The sequence below is a fragment of the Schistocerca gregaria genome, chromosome 1 (assembly GCF_023897955.1).
Source record: "Schistocerca gregaria isolate iqSchGreg1 chromosome 1, iqSchGreg1.2, whole genome shotgun sequence".
Taxonomy (NCBI): domain Eukaryota; kingdom Metazoa; phylum Arthropoda; class Insecta; order Orthoptera; family Acrididae; genus Schistocerca; species Schistocerca gregaria.
In genome coordinates this window covers 1,023,263,008-1,023,275,159 of record NC_064920.1, presented here as the reverse complement: position 1 = coordinate 1,023,275,159, position 12,152 = coordinate 1,023,263,008, and the positions used below count along the sequence as shown (strand labels likewise).

Genomic DNA, 12,152 nt, shown 5'->3' with positions numbered 1-12,152 from the left:
CTGTAGCGCCTAGAACCTTTCGGCCACACCTGCCGGCTAGCCACTAGAGTGTTCCTCTTGTCATACTAAATCGCAGGCCGGACGATAACTCCAGCGTAGAACTAGTAAATCTAGCACGCACGCTGGTTGATTGTAGGCTCTCAACTAGACTGCTTCTAACAGACACAAGGCCATAATTGAAGCGAGGGAGAACCAGCTGTCCTCCACTGACTTCTCGCTTGACAGAATTGTTGTCGCAAATGGCGGTTGTTTGGGGACAGTGGAATGCACGCTACAGGACGTCTGGCTCGGAGCTGACCAATAAGTAACCGGTTTGCAATTGTTCATTGTGTCACTGTGGCACCCACTGCTAATCCAATTGCTGCTGAAGATGCAGTACTGTGTGCCAGAACCGTACCCCAAACACGATGGTGTTCCCTGTCGGTAGTATCGCGTGGCCACCCGGTAGCCAAACTTCTAGCGACCGTACATTATCGTGTCCACCGCTGCCAGCTACATTTCTGCCAAATATTTCTTCAGTATCGTTGAAAGAGCTTCCAGCTTTTTGTAGACCTATTACAAGACCTTGTCGGCGGGAGTGGCCGAGCGGTTTTAGGCGCTACAGTCTGGAGCCGCGCTACCGCTACGGTCGCAGGTTCGAATCCTGCCTCGGACATGGATGTGTGTGATATCATTAGGTTAGTTAGGTTTAAGTAGTTCTCAGTTCAAGGGGACTAATGACCTCAGAAGTTAAATCCCATAGTGCTCAGAGCAATTTGAACCATTAGAAGACCTCGTCCAAACTCAGTGAGGTGTTGATAATGTCGTTTTTGTCACCTTAAAGGCATTTTCGACTAACTTCAACTGACCACGTCCAATCTCAAAGGTAACGAACGCTAATTACCGTTACAGTGTGTATTGAAAGCAAACTCGATTTGCATGACCATAGTGGCTCTAGTGGTTCCACTCTTACGTGACTGGTGTGAAATTTGAACAGATGTTTAAACACGCCTACGAACTTTCGTTTATTTCGCGCAACTAATGCTGTTTTTTCTGTCAGTGTGTTTCGTTGAGTGTCAGCTGACAAAGTAGAGGAAGACGTCAATTGTAAATCATTTCAAGCAATTAAACTGGTGTAGTTAAGTAGAAATGCAATGTTCATAACAGAAAAAGTAATGTGTGGTGGTTCTGTAAAAGTACTGGCAAACTGTAAAGCGTTGAGAAGTTAGGATTGGATGCAAACGAAAAACACTCGGAGAGCGCAGTTTTATCGTGCCAGTACCCTGGTATTCCCCTGCTGTTTGTCCTCAACTAAAAAAAAAGAGGAGGGGCACGGCGGGGTGGCAGGTCACTGCCTATTACTGGCGCACAATGGCGCTGCCCCCGCGGTCGCTCTGCGGTCTTCAATCAGCGCGTCCCGGAATGCGCCGGCGGCGGCAGAGCAAATGATGTGGCCAGCCGGCTCGCGCTCTCCGATCGCTGCGAAATGTCGCCCCCGGCTCGTCTGCTGTTAGGCGAGCCGTTTCGCGTGACGTGCCACGTCGTTCCACTGTGTTTATTGTGTTAGCGGTGCTCTGGCGCTCGATGCCTGCCGTAAACAAGGAGCTCGCGAGAGGGAACCACGTGTGCCCCCTATTGTAGCAGCCCCTGTTGCCTCTGCGTCCGTTCAGTGGTTGCGCCATCAGCGTCGGTACTTCAAACTTTCAATGAATTCTTGCACCAGATTTCATAAATATTTTAATTTTTTCGGTTACCCTTAATCGAAAAATTTGATTTGTGATGTCGCAGTGAATGTCATAATCAATCTTGTCAGGTTCATGACCTTATTTACCCAACAGTATCTCTATAAAATTTATATTGTTGAGTAATAGTCAGCCGCGCGCTTTCAGGTGGCGTGTCACGGACTGCGTGGCCCCTCCCGCAGGGTGTTCGAGTCCTCCCTCGGGCATGTGTGTGTGTGTGTGTGTGTGTGTGTGTGTGTGTGTGGGTGGGTGTGTGTGTTGTTCTTACCACAAGTTGGTTGGTTGGTTGTTTTGGGGAAGGAGACCAGACAGATTGGTCATCGGTCTCATCTGATTAGGGAAGGATGGGGAAGGACGTCGGCAGTGCCCTTTCAGAGGAACCATCCCGGCATTTGCCTGGAGTGATTTAGGGAAATCACCGAAAACCTAAATCAGGATGGCCGGACGCGGGATTGAACCGTCGTCCTCCCGAATGCGAGTCCATTACCAAAAGTTAGTGTATGTAGTGTGTAAGTCTAGGGACCAATCACCTAAGCAGTTTGGTCCCTTAGGAATTCACCCCCCCCCCCCCACACACACACACACATACGCACACACAACAACAATTAACGAAATTTACATGTAAAATATTTTTTATGGTGGGTTTATAGTGCCCTCCCCTCCCACCTCCCGCTCTGATAGTAAATGTTACTGAAAGTGCCCTGGTATCGGTAATAGTATAAGAATGGTCTAAAAATATTTGCATGTTCTGAACCCTATCTACACACATCAGTATGTCTTTAAAAAACTGTGTTGTTTTTTACAAGTCAGCAACAAACAGCTATTTGTTTACTGTCGCACAGACCTCCCCACCCCTACCTCTTGGAAATACGCGTTATGGAAAATGCGCTGGTACTGATAAGGTTAACCGTCAGGGAAGCGCGTCTCTAAGTAAGTTGCGTCATGCTGTTTTAAGCTTGTTCCCCCTCGAGCCGATATCTGAAATTGTGCTCAGCTAGATATAACAACTAATAAGATGGAAGATTAATAGAGATGGAAGAACAATACAGATGGTTTAACTCTACTCTCAAACAATTCCCCCTCATTCCACCAACGCCTTACTCTTTAAATAATTTGACTCCCGTGCGTAAAACGTGATATCCCCTGAAATGGCTGTCGTACAATTATATAATTCTGCAGCTACAGTCAGTGGAATATGTCGATACAGTCCGCAAAATGTGTACGAATAGAGTTTTTAGTAAAAAGTAAGAAATGAAGACGTAATACATAGTGTCTGAACGTCCGCTGCACCAACAGCGAAAATGTAGTATGCGGTGAAGTATCTTCCTTTCATCATTTAGTGGGTCGTGTCAGCGAGAAAAAGTTTCAGAAAGGTTTGAAATTACGCGTAAACTTCGTCAGAAGTCGTAAAATGCTCTCATTCTCTGATAGTGGATGAATATACGTAGTCCGGGTACTTTGTGTGTCGTAAGTTAGCTATCTCAAGACACATACACAGTTTCCAAATTTTACATTTAACTTGATGTGTTAGACTCCTAACTTAACAATATATCGCTTAATAAGTGTATTATGACAGCATCTTAAATTTTAAATTAGATATACAGTTACAAGCTATACTAAAATATAAATTTTTATTGCCCATTGACGCTGTTAAATAGGCAACCCGTTACTGGAACTGCATTTTCTGGCCGTTTGGTCATATACAGGGTGTTTCAAAAATGAACAGTATATTTGAAACGGCAATAGAAACTAAACGAGCAGCGATAGAAATACACCGTTTGTTTCAATATGCTTGGGACAACAGTACATTTTCAGGCGGACAAACTTTCGAAATTACAGTAGTTACAATTTTCAACAACAGATGGCGCTGCAAGTGATGTGAAAGATATAGAAGACAACGCAGTCTGTGGGTGCACCATTCTGTACGTCGTCTTTCTGCTGTAAGCGTGTGGTGTTCACAACGTGCATGTGTGCTGTGGACAACATGGTTTATTCCTTAGAACAGAGGATTTTTCTGGTGTTGGAATTCCACCGCCTAGAACACAGTGTGGTTGCAACAAGACGAAGGTTTCAACGGAGGTTTAATGTAACCAAAGGACCGAAAAGCGATACAATAAAGGATCTGTTTGAAAAATTTCAACGGACTGGGAACGTGACGGATGAACGTGCTGGAAAGGTAGGGCGACCGCGTACGGCAACCACAGAGGGCAACGCGCAACTAGTGCAGCAGGTGATCCAACAGCGGCCTCGGGTTTCCGTTCGCCGTGTTGCAGCTGCGGTCCAAATGACGCCAACGCCCACGTATCGTCTCATGCGCCAGAGTTTACACCTCTATCCATACAAAATTCAAACGCGGCAACCCCTCAGCGCCGCTACCATTGCTGCACGAGAGACATTCGCTAACGATATAGTGCACAGGATTGATGACGGCGATATGCATGTAGGCAGCATTTGGTTTACTGACGAAGCTTATTTTTACCTGGACGGCTTCGTCAATAAACAGAACTGGCGCATATGGGGAACCGAAAAGCCCCATGTTGCAGTCCCATCGTCCCTGCATCTTCAAAAAGTACTGGTCTGGGCCGCCATTTCTTCCAAAGGAATCATTGGCCCATTTTTCAGATCCGAAACGATTACTGCATCACGCTATCTGGACATTCTTCGTGAATTTGTGGCGGTACAAATTGCCTTAGACGACACTGCACCTCGTGGTTTATGCAATATGGTGCCCGGCCACATCGCACGGCCGACGTCTTTAATTTCCTGAATGAATATTTCGATGATCGTGTGATTGCTTTGGGCTATCCGAAACATACAGGAGGCGGCGTGGATTGGCCTCCCTATTCGCCAGACATGAACCCCTGTGACTTCTTTCTGTGGGGACACTTGAAAGACCAGGTGTACCGCCAGAATCCAGAAACAATTGAACAGCTGAAGCAGTACATCTCATCTGCATGTGAAGCCATTCCGCCAGACACGTTGTCAAAGGTTTCGGGTAATTTCATTCAGAGACTACGCCATATTATTGCTACGCATGGTGGATATGTGGAAAATATCGTACTATAGAGTTTCCCAGACCGCAGCGCCATCTGTTGTTGACAATTGTAACTACTGTAATTTCGAAAGTTTGTCTGCCTGAAAATGTACTGTTGTCCCAAGCATATTGCAACAAACGGTGTATTTCTATCGCTGATAGTTTAGTTTTTATTGCCGTTTCAAATATACCGGTCATTTTTGAAACACCCTATAGATACTGTGTGTGTTTGCCATGGGTATGAAGTCATATACGTTTTCAGTATGTCTCTCAGCTCTCAGAAATTGAAGAAAAGACATCTTTGAATGTATAACACCAAAGCCGCTATTTATTTACTGGCTGAATAGTTACGGGCTTTGCCCATTATTTTGACAAACCACCTGTTAAGAGAACAATTTTTTGTTTTGTTTTTGAGCAGATATGCTGAATGTGGATAAGAAAGGTATGAGTGACAAAATTTTCATATGATAGTGTCGTACATATTTGTATTTATTATACGAGGGCAATCGCAAAAATAAGGTCTCCTATTTTTTTAGAAGTACAGAGACCTGTTTATTTGTACAATGGATTTCATCAGTTTACAGATTGAACATTTAGCTATTTTTCGACATAATCATCATTTGTGTCGATGCATTTTTGTAGACGCTGTGGCAGTTTCTGTATGCCCATGTTATACCAGATCGCCGCCATGCTGTTCAGAAAGTTGTGAACCTCTTCTTTCACCTCGTCGTCGGAGCTTACTGCAGACCCCATACAAAGTTTGTGCAAGAATAATAAACAAGAGTTCAGTAGGCGAAGAACAAATAGGGTATCAGAGGGGTTGGTTGATAACAGATGAAGCGTTATAAATAAAAAATAATCGGAAACTCATTTACCATTAATCGATTTTATTAATTATTTGTTAATGTTGATGGAGAGAAACTGTGGAGAACTATGAGGAAAAGAGGATATCCACAACACCTAATAAGCAACTTTAAAAAAAATTTCTATCAAGAGATATAAATTTAGATACAAATGCTACTCAGCACAGCCTATAGCCACAAGTAATGGAGTTACACAGGGGTGCAGCATTTATTTATATGATGTAATCCGATACTACGAGATTTTTAACTGGGAAATTGAGATTAACAGTAATTTCCTCTTGAATTTCCCTTTGTATGCAGACGATACCACATTAGCGCCGGAGAATGAAAATAACATACAAAAGCGAACAAATGTATTAGGTAAGCCTCATTAAGAATACAATTTGACGATTTCGGAAGATACAAAATCAAAGGCTTTAATGAAAAATACCCTGTACGGACAAAATTTGTGATTAATAATAGAATATTAGAAAAGGGCAAACAGTTTAGCTTCCTAGCAACACTCCTAGAAATTGAAATAAGAACACCGTGAATTCATTGTCCCAGGAAGGGGAAACTCTATTGACACATTCCTGGGGTCAGATACATCACATGATCACACTGACAGAACCACAGGCACATAGAAACAGGCAACAGAGCATGCACAATGTCGGCACTAGTACAGTGTATATCCACCTTTCGCAGCAATGCAGGCTGCTATTCTCCCATGGAGACGATCGTAGAGATGCTGGATGTAGTCCTGTGGAACGGCTTGCCATGCCATTTACACCTGGCGCCTCAGTTGGACCAGCGTTCGTGCTGGACGTGCAGACCGCGTGAGACGACGCTTCATCCAGTCCCAAACATGTTCAATGGGGGACAGATCCGGAGATCTTGCTGGCCAGGGTAGTTGACTTACACCTTCTAGAGCACGTTGGGTGGCACGGGATACATGCGGACGTGCATTGTCCTGTTGGAACAGCAAGTTCCCTTGCCGGTCTAGGAATGGTAGAACGATGGGTTCGATGACGGTTTGGATGTACCGTGCACTATTCAGTGTCCCCTCGACGATCACCAGAGGTGTACGGCCAGTGTAGGAGATCGCTCCCCACACCATGATGCCGGGTGTTGGCCCTGTGTGCCTCGGTCGTATGCAGTCCTGATTGTGGCGCTCACCTGCACGGCGCCAAACACGCATACGACCATCATTGGCACCAAGGCAGAAGCGACTCTCATCGCTGAAGACGACACGTCTCCATTCGTCCCTCCATTCACGCCTGTCGCGACACCACTGGAGGCGGGCTGCACGATGTTGGGGCGTGAGCGGAAGACGGCCTAACGGTGTGCGGGACCGTAACCCAGCTTCATGGAGACGGTTGCGAATGGTCCTCGCCGATACCCCAGGAGCAACAGTGTCCCTAATTTGCTGGGAAGTGGCGGTGCGGTCCCCTACGGCACTGCGTAGGATCCTACGGTCTTGGCGTGCATCCGTGCGTCGCTGCGGTCCGGTCCCAGGTCGACGGGCACGTGCACCTTCCGCCGACCACTGGCGACAACATCGATGTACTGTGGAGACCTCACGCCCCACGTGTTGAGCAATTCGGCGGTACGTCCACCCGCCCTCCCGCATGCCCACTATACGTCCTCGCTCAAAGTCCGTCAGCTGCACATACGGTTCACGTCCACGCTGTCGCGGCATGCTACCAGTGTTAAAAACTGCGATGGAGCTCCGTATGCCACGGCAAACTGGCTGACACTGACGGCGGCGGTTCACAAATGCTGTGCAGCTAGCGCCAATCGACGGCCAACACCGCGGTTCTTAGTGTGTCCGCTGTGCCGTGCGTGTGATCATTGCTTGTACAGCCCTCTCGCAGTGTCCGGAGCAAGTATGGTGGGTCTGACACACCGGTGTCAATGTGTTCTGTTTTCCATTTCCAGGAGTGTATGTGGAAAAATAAAGAAATGTATTTTAAAGAAAAACAAAGGAAGAAATAATATGGAAATTTTATAAGAAAATAGGAGCCCCAATGTTTCTTTACGAAACGGAATCGTAGGTTATAAATAAATGCCAATAAAGTTGCACACAGACAACAGAGGTGATGTTTTTGCAAGCAGTGACGGGATATATAAGAGCTGTAGATTTCTAAATTCGGAAATTCGGGCAAAATTAAATATATTTAGTATCCTCAGCAAAATAGAAGAAAATAGGGGAATCTGGGACGAACTATTTGAAAGAATTAGTCGAGAAAAAATTACCTTTCCACTTAAGGAGATAACAACACAATTCGAAGATGAAAGCAAAGAAGACCAAGGAAGCGGTGGGTACCGTCCATAACAGTCGAGATGGAAAAGGTGCTTGAAGTAATGATGACGATTACGATGATGATGATGATGACTGTCTCTGACAGTTTACGATATTATTTACCTTGTTTTAACATTTCGGTTTCCTAGCAGTGTTTGATAATTTAGTGTATTTTATACCCATATATTGTGTTGAAACAAATCTAATGTGGCAACGATTGCCAGTATGTGCTTATATGCTGCAAATTTGTTATTAAGTATACTTTAATTCCAACTTGACTTCTGTCTTTGGCGTCAATATTGTTTAACTCCGTAACATGGGCGTCGTCAGAAAATTGTCCAGCGGAAGGTGAGGGAATTTGGACGAGACTAATATATGCATTTTTGATATGAAGGAGCTGGTCGTTTTTGAGACATGTCGTGCCACAAGAATTAAATTTTGTAGGTGACGTAACAAATTTATTGCATCTGAAGAATTGAGGTGTATGAGAAGTGTGCGAGAATTAAAAATGAATAAAAACTATTTACTCCAGTTCCCTGGGGGAGAGGGGGGGGGAGAAAGTATCCCTTCTTGCCCCTATTTGCGGACAGCTATGATCTGTAACCATGATTATTGATAAGACGATTGTTCGAAAGGTGATATACATATATGTTTCAAATTATGTAACTTCATATATTTGTTTTCAGACCTTGTTTTCAGACTTAGGTATTTATTTAGTTTTCTAACTTGATTGAAATGTTACAACTATATGCAAACTATGGTGCATCAACGTGAATGCTTTTATACATTAAGTTATAAACCGATGAAAAGATGTGTAACAATATTATCCTGATAATTATATACTGGCGTTGATTCGATTCGGATAAAGAGGTCAAGTATGTGAGGAAGTATTCAGTTGGCATGCTACAAACAAATTTTCGAAAGCAAGTGAAAATATATTTTTCGGAATGTTCTATCGAATTCCACACCCCATGCTAGCATTTCCGGGGATTTGTTGTAGGGGGAATATTTAATCACAGAGATTCAAAAAATTAAATTTTCTCCTACTTCGTGATTATTTGGTAATCACATACAGTAGAAAAAAAAACCGCAAATAACATGGAAGTCACTTCAAGCACCGATAACAATTTACATTTAATACTACTCGAAAAGCACAGCAGGTAGCTTACGGCAAAGTAGTAAGATTGGCTTGGTTTTCCACCTGAACTCTGACAGCAGTGCAGAGGCTTTCCAGCTGAATCGGAACGGCAGTTCAGTATCGAACGAAACACCGGATCCTGTCTGCAGTTAACGCAGAATGGGAATTTGGATTGAGCAGGGAGGAATTCTAGGGTACAAATTTTCACTCGCCGCTTCAGTCTGCATATATAAGTCACAGATGTTTGATACCTGAAATTAAAATTGTGCCTGGGTTTCAGGCAGGATCCTTCGATGCTGACGTGCTATTCAAGTACTCTTGGAGGACTTCTATAATGCTACTCGAGTTTCGGGTGAATACCAACTGAGCTGGCTCGTGAATGGGAACATGCGGAGTCTACGCAGTTGCGCAATGACAGAATGACGTAGTGGTTAGCGCATCTGTAAAGTTAGCAGGTAGATTCGAATCCCTGCCTTGGTACAGATTTTCATACGTCGCTTCAGGCTACATATATACATCACAAATTTATTTCGGCCGAAGGTGCTCACGGTCGGAACCAAAACAGAATCATCCTCTGGAAATATAATTCAAGTATGGTAGAAGGAAGGAAGTTTAGGGTTTAACGCCTGTCAGTGGCGAGGTAATCAGAGATGTTGCGCCAGTTCGGATTTGTGATGGAGAGAGAATGAAATCGGCTACACCCTCTTTGATGGAAACATCCGGTAGTAACTTTAAGCGTTTCACCACAGGAAACCATACCAAGTCTAGATTGCTCTATTGGCTTTTAACTGACAGTCGTCGATGCGTCTGCAATGTCTTAACCACTGTGACACCTTACTCGATACCTACGAACATGTGGATAAAAAATGCGCGAGCAGCAGCTTTCCTTTCAATGGCTGAGAGTGCAATTAACGTGGAAGTGGTCACAGGGATCCAACAGAAAATGTCAGTGGTTTAGATACACCAATCATTTCCTGGATCAGTCCAAATGAAGTCCAATTTTCAGCCATTCTGTTTGTGATGCTTGGTTTAGCAAGGCAGCCCTCCTCACAAAGCCAAACAATGATCATCCACCAGCTTTCCTTTCTTACTACTTGTGTCAGACGTCGAAACATTTCGGAAAGTTTTGGTATTTTTCGACTTTGCGCCTTTCTGGTAGAATCGCTGGTTGTATAAAATCTCTTTGCCAGAAAGGTTTGTGGTGCCAATGTGGTCCGTGAGCGGTATGTGACAGGCAGCGGCAGGACTCTTGAGTACGAGGAAGGTGGCGAGTGGGACACTGTGCTATGTGTCGGAAAACGACTAGGCCGCACCTAAAGTGATAGCGCGGTCTAGTTGTAGCTTATTCCTGTCATTTGGAAAGCTTTAATCTAGCAAGGAGCTCCCCTTTTGAAAAACAAAAGCGCTTCGATTGCAAAATACTGGTGTTGCCCAAAGGAGATAGACGGTTGAAGCAACGGCTGGAGGTCTCTACAGACGTCACTGTACCGTCACTGCACCCTGGTTGCATTTACACTCGAGTGCTGGATAACTCCACGTGCAGCTGAGTAACTTTATTATTGAATTTGCTCATCTGTGTGGTTTAGTTGTCCGTCTTGCACAACTGAAATTGCTTCTGCACTTGTGGGGCGCCATTAGTTCCACTATTTCGTCACTGGTCATTTGTTTGTTTCAACAGTTGTTACAAAGTTGTCATTGAGGTTACCCTATAGGGCTATTATTTTGTATGCATTTGTGGGACCAGTGCTAACTAATTTATGAGGCAGTCCGGCTGCAGTAGACGACCGAGACAGACGCAGCAACAGATAAGTAACCGCTTTTGTGACATTTACGAGTTCCTAACCTGGAGCGAACTTTATTATATCGTCTGTGTGGTTTAATAATTTAGTTTCTTGAGTTTCTGCGTGTAAATTTAATATCTAATAGCCACAGTTGTCGTGTTTTCGCCTGCGTCGGAAAGTAAACCGATTTTGTGACGTATTACAAGTTCCTAATCAGGAGCAAATTATTTAGATGCACCTGAGTGCTTCTGTCGTTAGGTTTTTGAATATCTGCGTATTACTAGACACAGTTCGTGCTTTTTCGTCAGGGTCTACAGTAGAGTTGCGCAGCACATGCCGATAGTCCGTTTATCTGCATAGTTTAGTTTCCCGCGGTCTTTCATATGGACAGGGACTGTGATGGTTGGGTGCGGATGCGAGCTGGTGACATTTCGCTCTCAGCTTCAGACTGTGATGGTTTCGGTTACACAGCTTGAGGCTACAGTGGATGGGCACCACTGTTGTGGGCCGGTCGTGGGAATCCAACGGATGCTGTGGTCGAATGGGAGGTCGCCCAGTGGCGAAGCAGGCGGCGAAAGACCTCCCAGGCGGCCTCACGTAAGGCCTCTCCTATTTGTCTGACGAAAAGGTTCCAGATGCTGTTTGTGGCTGACACTGTCGCTGAGCCAGATGCTACCGCCTGTCCTGTTTCAGAGGAAACCACTCAGCCGGAAATATCCGGGAAACAATCTGACTAGAAGGGTAAGAAAATCAGTGTGCACTCCGTGTCATTCCATATGTGGAAAGGATCCTCCCGGATGCCATGAAGAGCACTGGGTGCAGCCAGCTGCAGGTGGTTGCTCACGTCGGTACAAATGATGTGTGTCTCTTTGGATCAGAAATTCTCTCTGGTTTCGAGCGACTAACAGAAGGCTGCCAGTCTCGCTTGCAAGATGAAAGCAAAGCTGACCATTTGCAGCGTAGTCCACAGGACCGATTGCCGACCTCTGGTACAGAGCCGAGTGGAGGGTCTGAATCAGAGGCTCAAACGATTCTGCGACCGTGTAGACTGCAGATTTCTCGATTTGCGCCAAAGGGTGGTTGGGTTTCGGGTTCCGCTGAATAGGTCAGGTGTCCGCTATACTCAGGAGTCGGCCTCACGGGTAGCAGGGGCTGTGTGGCGTTGAACTGGGAGGTTTTTTAGGTTAGAGGGGCTCGGGAAAACACAAGAGGGGTTTCAGTCACAAAGGGTGCAGGCAGAACACAGGAAGAACGTAGACACAGGAACCATTGGTAGAAGAGTTGTAAATTGTCGTAGCTGTGTTAGGAAAGTACCAGAGCTCCAAGCGCTAAGA

At 45.1% G+C, this 12,152-nt stretch overlaps 1 protein-coding gene across 3 annotated transcripts in view; it reads right to left on the bottom strand.

The window, feature by feature from the left end:
- LOC126278966 (guanylate cyclase 32E) overlaps positions 1 to 12,152 on the bottom strand; it is an 829,856-nt gene that overhangs the window by 327,074 nt on the left and 490,630 nt on the right. The gene's annotated exons all lie outside the window — the stretch shown is intronic.